Raw genomic sequence first — 9,219 nt, forward strand, 5'->3', positions numbered from 1 at the left:
TTACAACTTTGTAAAGCTGGATTCATAGGTACCATCTCCTACACACACATGGAATTGTCACTATAGGTCTATATACATTGCATTGAGTAGTGATTGGAGGCCCTCAAGGAAACTGGCAGTATCTTGGTGGCCACAGGGCAGAGAAATGAGAATAACCTTGGGGTCCAAGAGAAATAAGAGGTCAGTCAGAACGAGAGGTTGCAGGAAGGGACCAAGAGAACATGAGTCCCTGCAAAATCATAGAAATCATGGGCAAGGCAATGAGAGATTCATACAGCACATGGACAAAAGAATTTGAGCCAGTCTTACCCCACCTGAGCTATATATCTATATGTAAAATATATTAAGATTAATCTTCTTTCATTGGAATTTTTTTTTTTTTTTCAGACAAGGTCCCACTGCGTTACCCAGGCTGGAGTGCAGTGGCACGATCTTGGCTCACTGCAGCCTTGACCTCCCAGGCTCAAGCCATTCTCTCACTGCAGTCTCCCAAACATCTAGAATCACAGGTATGAACCACCATGCCCAGCTAATTTTAACTTTATTTGTTTTTTTATGTAGAGATGAGGTCTCCATGTCTTTTCCAGGGTGGTCTCAAACTCCTGGGCTCAAGGGATCTGCCCACCTTGGCCTCCCAAAGTGCTGGGATTACTGGTGTGAGCCACCATGCCTAGCTGGAAATTCTTACTAAATCAAAGTAGTCTGAAAATTTAAGCAGCTATTCTGGCTCAGGCCTCACTTCAGATTTTGGAGTAATTGACAAGCTGAAAAGGCAAACTGGAACTACTTTTTCAGTTTCAGAGATGCCAGCAACAGCTCATTTGCATTCTAATAGTACTGTCCCTTTAAGGAGGAGAACGCTGTCATCAGTGAATGGTTGCTGATCTAATGACTAATTGATGGCAAAGAGTCTCTAATGACCTAATAGCTCATTAGGGTTGACTGAGCCAGCAGGGGTCTTTGAAAATGTTTTTTATTCCACTCTAAGGCTTTGTGAGTTTTCCTGCACACATCAGACCACTGCCCAGTTTATGAAACCTACAAATGTGAAACCACAACAAGAATGGGGTGGCCCTATACAAATATAATTTGGAAGTGTAAAGGCAAATATGGAACCCACATGACAAGAGACATGTCACACTGCCAAAATTATATTATGGGAAGCTCCAGAGAGACATGCTGGGAACCAAATGTGTTCTCAATAGGTAACAACTTATGCCAAGAATTGAGTTGTCACCATGATAGCATGGAAACAGCTTCAGAGTGGTTAAATTCACCATTCACTCATTATTTAATAAATCAATGTTTATTAAATACCTATTACCCATATGGTAGTATACATAAAAACTTATATACATTATATCAATTTATTGCTATTTATTATATCAATTTATAGCAGTTAATTGCTATGGTCATTCACATACGAGAAATGTGAGGTTCTGGGAAATTAGGAAGATTGAAAGAGTTACATAACATATGCTTCATATAGAACTAAAATCCAGGTCTCTCCCCAAAATTCCCGCCTTTTTTCTTTTCACCATATTGTTCCTTATTAGAGTTCAACAATTCAAGCACTTTATTTTTTGGATAACATATATCCCTAAAGATATAAGGAAAGGCCCTTACTGCCCTTACTGTCAGCATTCATCTGAAAATAAATAGCCAATTCTGGATTTTATGGCAAAGATAATGTGAATATTCGAAATATTCAGATAAGCCCCAAGTGATGGTGATGAATTCTCACTCAGTTCTTTCTAACACAGAGTCCGCCCACTCCTGGGCTACTACCAGGACAGGACGTCCAGTGGATGAGTTTCCTTCCTGGCATCAACCCCTGTCCACTGATGAAGCCGGACCTGGAAATGGAGCAAGAGACAAGCAGCAAACACCCTGGAAGACTGGCCCTGTGTGCAGAAGTATCTCATTCAACTTAAGACACTGATTGTAATATTTTTCTTCAGTACAAGAAACCCCACTTTATATTTAACTGAAGTTTTCCGTTGTTTTTGCTTTTGTTTTTGTTTTTGATACGACAGGGTTTTGCTCTGTCACCCGGGCTGGATTCAGTGGGCAGGATCATGGCTCACTGCAGACTTGACCTCCCGTGCTCAAGTGATTCTCCCAGCTCAGTCTCCTGAATAGCTGGGACTGCAGATGTTTGCCACCACACCTAATATTTTTCTTGTCTTTCCTTTTATGGAGAGATGGGGGTCTCCCTATGTTTCCCAGGCTGGTCTCAAACTCCCAGGCTAAAGCCATCTTCCCACCCAAAATTTTAACTGAAAACAATCATCCGGGAAGCAACCAGGGTATCCAGAGCACAGCCAGGGGACTGATTTCAAGCAAGAGGTATGTCCATAAATGTGGCCAAGATATTTATTCTCCAACTTCCACCTGCCATAGTTGAGGGCTACTCGCAGGGGCATTAATCCCCTGGTACTTCAGGCATGGGTGGAGGTCCACTGGTGGAGACACTTGCTGTAGGATGCTCGAGATGAGTGCCAAGAGGCTATGAACAGGGCTTTGAAAGCATCTGCTCCATCTGCTTTTTCTCTAGAATGACTAGAACAGTCCCCAAGCCCACATCTGTCCATGAACATATAGAAGAGGGAAATATTTCCAGCTTAGTAGTGTATAGTTGATACACGCTACCCAGTACCATGAGAGTATATAATACTAGCATAAACATCCTGCAATATGTCAAGATATGGAGAGGCAGCTGTTTGTCCCTCTTTTGAAGGATTCAGGCAATCTTGGTTGACCTCTATTATAGAACTCGCATATATTAGCTGAAATAATACTTTAACAGTTTTTTAGTACCCAACTATATGTTCTGTTATAAGGAATAGCAAATGTTTAATCATAAATATTTTAATGGCTTCAGGGATTCATGGTATTCAATGACCGTGTTAAATGATAATAATCACATCTGGTTTATTACTATAGTAATTCAGCAGCTTCTCTTCAGCAGTTATTTTTTATTATATGTGCTGTGCTACTGTCATGGTCATTTATAGCAGTAATATTTTAAAGTGGCTCATTTGTTTGTTTAAGGACAGTTTCACAATATATTTCTGTATTAATATACATTTTGTACTATTATTTCCAAGCTGCCACTGGAAAATTGATCCTAGCCTGTTACGACTGGAGAGGCGGGAAGATACGCGAAATATCCAAACAGAGATAGAGTGGGGGACCAGATGGGGCTGTCCCAGCACCCACTGGGGTTATGATAACTGCTGCTGGGCTTTATTCATAAGTGAGGAAGTGCATAAGAAAGAGTTAACAAATAATAGATGTAAAGAGAACACAGATTTGGAGAGGCATTTCAAGTGAAATCCCATCCCGGAGGCAAAGGGTGTGGGGAGGACCCAAAGACACGTGGTTAGCAGGGCCCAGGTAGTCGGCAGGCCTCGGCAGGCATTTTGGTTTCGGTAATGAAATGATAGTGAGGAAGCAAGAATGAAAAAATGGGAACTTGCAAGAGTGAAGCAAGGGCAGGCCAAGGTCACTAGCTGGGTGGCTTAGACGCTGACATCAATTTCAAGTCTGCTGCAAGCGGGCAGCGGGAGTGAATCGCTGAAGCGTGGACGGGCAGCGACCCCTCCTCGGCCTTTCATTCCAACGGTTCAAAGCAGCAGGTGCTACCCAGGTCTTGTGTGTGATGCCTGCTGCGCTTCTGCCTCTTCTGGCACGTTACAAGGTGTTGCTTGGGGAGGGGTAAATATTACCCTGAAATTCCATATTGCTCCTTAGTGGGGAGGGGTCCTTGATAACCCAGGGGAGTTAATTTTTTGTGACATTCTCCTGAACCAGGTTGCGGAAACGCAGAGGAGCCCGAAGAAAACTGCCAGGCTCCTGCTCAGCTTCCTCTTGGCTGGATCCTGATTGGGTGGGTGACAGAGGGCAAATGGCTTTTACGGCTGTGAATGATGTATGGCCGTAAAATGGTCTGTAACCAGAAGTGCCAACTGACATGCCTGCTGATTTAACGGACACCCCGGGTTATGTTTGCAGAGACGCTTAAATAAACACGTGCTAGGTTTGAGGCCGTTTACCAAGCAATCATTTCTCTCGCTCTTCCTTTCCATTTTATTTTACTTCATCATAAAAATGAGGATAGTAAAGTGATGATTTCCTTTTTTACAATAATGAAGATTTACTCATTGCGGTGGCAGTTCCTCTTTCTTTCTTCCTTCCTTACTGCTGTGTCTGGCTTTTTTTGCTTTTTCCACCTGCAGCGGTAGCTGTGATGGACTTGGGGAAGCCCAGGTAGGGTTGGTCAGCAAAGCCACTTGAATGAGCGGCCCTTTAAGAGTGGAAGAGATGTTGTCCAGTTGCGTTTGTATTTGGTGAATTAGGAAAATAAAGCCCTGAGATCACGATTAGACCAATGAATGAAACGGAAGGATTTCTGTTCAGCTACAAATCAGCAAAGGCAAGGAAGACAACCCTTCTTATGATGGTCCTCTCACTGGGAAATATTCCATGAGTTCTTCAGCTCTGTAAACACAGGCTTCTCTGATCCATCTGCTACGCCCCACAGCACTGATAATTAATGCAAAGTTCAATTTGGGTTTGGGAGCCTAATCTAGATGATTTTCATGTGGCTACTGAATGGTCATTAGAGGGATGTAAATTACTGAATGTAGAAGTTTTCTCAAATAAATTGATCAGAAATCCATAGGACATCAATAGAGTAATTCCTGGCTATCTCTGCAGAAAATATCACATAAGATCCATTTGACTTTATATTCCAAGCTGAGTCAGGAATGGCAAACTAATTCCCAGTTTTTTCCCACTGGATCTCAACTGGGCCTCATAATCTCTTTCACTACCCATTGCTGCAAGCTGGCACTCAAGGCAATTTACCACTCCTGTGCTCGAACTTTCAGCTCTTTATTTTCTAAGCAAAGAAACTTACTGAACTTTTTTCCTTTTTCTATTGCTTGAATGTTATTTTAAAAACTAAATTACTTGTTTTTGTGAACCCATCTAATTCTGGTGCCTTTTTCAATGGTAAATCTTTAATCAATGTTCTTCTATAGTAATTGGCCCACTCGAGTTTTCATTTCTTCTGGGATCAATTTTGTTAGTGTTTGCTAGGAAATCATTTATTTTATATGCTCAAATTTATTGTCAAAGAGCTGTATGTGATGTTCTCTTAGATTTTATTTTTAATCTTTCCCGTATCCATGTCTCCCTTTCTCATTGCTAATATTATATATTTTTGTTCTCTCCTGTTTTCTTAGTCTAACTTCAAAGGGATTCTCTATTTCACTTGTCTTGACAACCATCTTTTGGATTTATTCACTCTTCCTACATTTTTTTATTTCCTATATCATTTGTTTCAGCTTTTGTCTTTATTAATTTCGCTTTATAATTTCCTGTGTTTTGTGTCATTGTTGTCATCATTTTTCTAATTTCTTAAGGTTATTACTTAGGTTTTTTTAAAATCTTTTTGTCCATTATAGTAATAAAAGCAAGGGTCAGCACACTATTATGCATGGGCCAAATCAGACCCACAACCTTTTTCTGTACAACTTGGGGACTAAGAATTGTTTTACATTTTAAAGTGTTGTAAATAAAACCAAAAGGAATCTTCAACAGAGACAATAGGGTCGACAAAGCTCTTGCCCTTTACAGAAAAAGTTTGCTGACCTTTGATATAGGCATTTCAGGCTATACTTTTTCTTCTGAGTTCAGCTTTCACTCTGTCCCAGATTCACACAAACTGTTCTACTTTCCCTTGCTTCCTACGAAATTATAATTTACCTTTCAATTTTCTCTTTTATCAAAAGGTTGTTCAAGAGTAAATTTCATAATGTCTAAGTATATTTTTACCCACCATTTGATTATTTACGTCTAATTTTATCGGCTTATCGTAAGAGATCGTGGCCCAAGTCCATTCCAATTCTTCTGACTGGCTGTTCCTGTCTGGTCCTGTAGGCACTTGGGTTTATTACCTTTGTGGAGTTTATTTTAATATAGTATTTTTTAGCCTTTTTAAACCAATGTTCCTCCTTCCCCTGAATACTTTTGATAAGATAAAGTCCTCTTGCCCTCCTTTAATAATAATTGACATTCAATCTAAACTAAATATTGGGATGAAAATAAATCAAAGCAATGAGACAAAATATTGGGGTTTTTTTTATAGTGCACACTTTTGAGATATTTACTCCATCCCTACGGTTAACTGTCACCACTCCACAGAAAATTGCTCTAGTCTGACATGTCACATTTTGGGCCTGGCAGGACTCCACAGTCCCCTTACTCACTGTGGTGTCTTCATTATCATCCAGATGACAGAGCTCCTTGGTGGAATGTAAGTGATATACACAGATGTATTTGAATCTGGGCATTGGTAAACCTACAAGCTCAATAAAATAGAGCTGTCCAAGAATTCAGGCCAGGAAGGAAGAAATAACACTGAGATTTCCGATACCATCATCATACACAGGGGAACAGATAAAAGTAATGATTTAATTACCTGTGTTTCAAGAAACTTTCAGACTTCATAAACTATGTAGAATTTTTTAAGCCCATAATAAACATCACAGGTAGTGGCCCAAAAAGATCAACTGGACCCCCCGTATCTGAAGGAGCATTTGCCTTGGAAAATGTAGCCATCCAGACTCTGGCGTCAGCTCTACAGAAACATCACTTTGTCTACGATTGCAAGCTGGTTATACCTGGGGACACTGGTTAATGCAAGTAAGTCTCAGAGAGACTTATAGAATATCATATGCCAACTTATTTACTATGAGAAATGGAACTGATGCATGGATGGAACAGTATATTGCAATAAAGTCATTTGTCCTATGAAGTCAAAAGCACATTGAACCTCTCTTATTTCTTCTATGTATTTTAACAGTTATGTCAAAAGTACCACTAAGTTCATCAGCAAATGAATCAATGAATAAAATCTGGTATATCCATACAATGAAATATTATTTGGCAATGGAAAGAAATAAGGTACTGATACATAATACAACATAGATAAATCCTGAAAACATGCTAAGTGAATGAAGCTTGTCACAAAATATTGCCTATTGTATGATTCCATTTATATGAACTGTCCAGAACAGGCAAATCCATAGAGACAGAAAGTAGATGAATGATTGCCTAAGACTGGAGAGAGGGTTAGGAGTTGGGGTAGTGGGAGGTAATCATTAAAGGTATGGGGTTTTTGTGGAGGTTATGAACATGTTCTAAAATTGATTATGGTGATGGCTGCACAACACTGTGACTATATAAAGAACAAGCTAATTGTACACTTTTTTTTTTTTTTTTTTTTTTTTTTTTTTTTGAGAAGCAGTCTCTCCCCCTTAAGCCCAGGCTGGAGTGCAGTGGTATGATCTCGGCTCACTGCAATCTCCGCCTCCCGGGTTCAAGGGATTCTCCTGCCTCAGCCTCCCAAGTATCTGGGACGATAGGTGCGTGCCACCACACCTGGCTAATTTTTTGCATTTTTAGTAGAGATGGGATTTCACCATATTAGCCAGGATGGTCTCCATCTCCTGACCTCATGATCCATCTGCCTTGGCCTCCCAAAGTGCTGGGATTACAGGCATGAGCCACTGTGCCTGGCCAATCATATACTTTAAATGGTTGATTTCCAGGGTATTGAATTATATCTGAATAAAGCTGCTACCAAAAAAAAAAAAAAAAAGATCACTGAGATAATTTGGGGTTATAGCTCTTCCAGACTGATAACCTTCACATCTTTTTATTTTCATACATGAGCGTTTCATTCAAGGGCATGTCCTTCTCACAGTAGATGACAGAAGTGTAAATGAAACCCAAGCACATTTAAGTGCAAGCAAAACCCAAGCACATTTAAAATGTCTACCTGTATCACAACCACTAACCTCCTATCAACCAAGCAAGTTGCATGGCTAAACTTAATGTCAATGGTGAGAGGATGTATGTGCCACCAGCTCTTCCAGGAGTCATGTGGGAAGGCTGTGGATGTACAATTGGATTACATCATGAATTGATGGAGAAGGTGGAAAATTTGGAAAAGAATCAAATCCACCACAGGTACCATTTCTTTCTGGGAGTGGGAGGGGTGTGTGTGGCCCTAACACCATGGAGTGCTGGCACTCTGTGTCTCCTTACCATGCACACTGGGAACTCAGGCCCATCTCATCCACTGGACATAGTTTTCCTTGTTTTATTTTTTGTCAGCAAAAATCTTGACATCTTTTAAACTGCTGTGAAAAAAAATGAACTATGAATTTTTTGTTTGTTTTTGTTTTTGTTTCTGAGACGGAGTTTTGCTCTGTCGCTCAGGCTGGAGTGCAGTGGCACGATCTCAGCTCACTGCAAGCTCCGCCTCCTGTGTTCGCACCATTCTCCCACCTCAGCCTCCCGAGTAGCTGAGACTACAGGCACCCACCACCACGCCCGGCTAATTTTTTGTATTTTTAGTAGAGAGAGGGTTTCACCATGTTAGCCACAATGGTCTCGATCTCCTGACCTCATGATCCACTAGCCTCGGCCTCCCAAAGTGCTAGGATTACAGGCGTGAGCCATCGTGCCTGGCCAATGAACCATGATTTTTATGTTTCACAACTTACAGAGTTGGCTTCATCTATTTGATAATTCTCTTAAAATATTTCCAGCATTTTTAATTTTGTTCCTCTAGGAAGCTGGGAGATATACTAGCCTCTCATTCCTCCTCCCTGCATTTCCTCCATCTCAGAGCCTCCCTTGCTTTCCTTCTGTCTTCCAGACACAGATATCTCCTTCCTCTTCTGGCTCCAACATAGTTCCTGTGTCTGATTTGAAGTGATACGCCTATGATGTAAGTGGATGTCTCCCTGCACTAGAACTTGGCCTCCTTCTGCACCTATAGGATGCAGGTCTAAGTTCCTAGGAAGATAAAGTTCAATATTTGTCAAATAAATGAGTTAACAAATCCAAAATTACACAGATATTTGGCAGCAGGTAAGAGAAGGGAAGAGGTGTTGCAAAGAAAAAAGAGCTTATACTTTCCCCCAAGTAACATACTCTACAAAGCACAACAAACAAACAAAAGTCAAACTTCAATGCCAGTAATCATTTTCCAAATAGGAAGGGTTTCTGTTGGCCATGTTTTTTTATAATACATTACAGCACTGACTCAGAAATGTACACCCTCTTATTCATTTCAAAGTACGTAAATTCTGATAAGCTGTTTCTATCTGCTGCCAGAGAGTGAGTGCTGAGGGCCGA

Source organism: Chlorocebus sabaeus, chromosome 21 (assembly GCF_047675955.1).
Source record: "Chlorocebus sabaeus isolate Y175 chromosome 21, mChlSab1.0.hap1, whole genome shotgun sequence".
NCBI classification, from domain to species: Eukaryota; Metazoa; Chordata; class Mammalia; order Primates; family Cercopithecidae; genus Chlorocebus; species Chlorocebus sabaeus.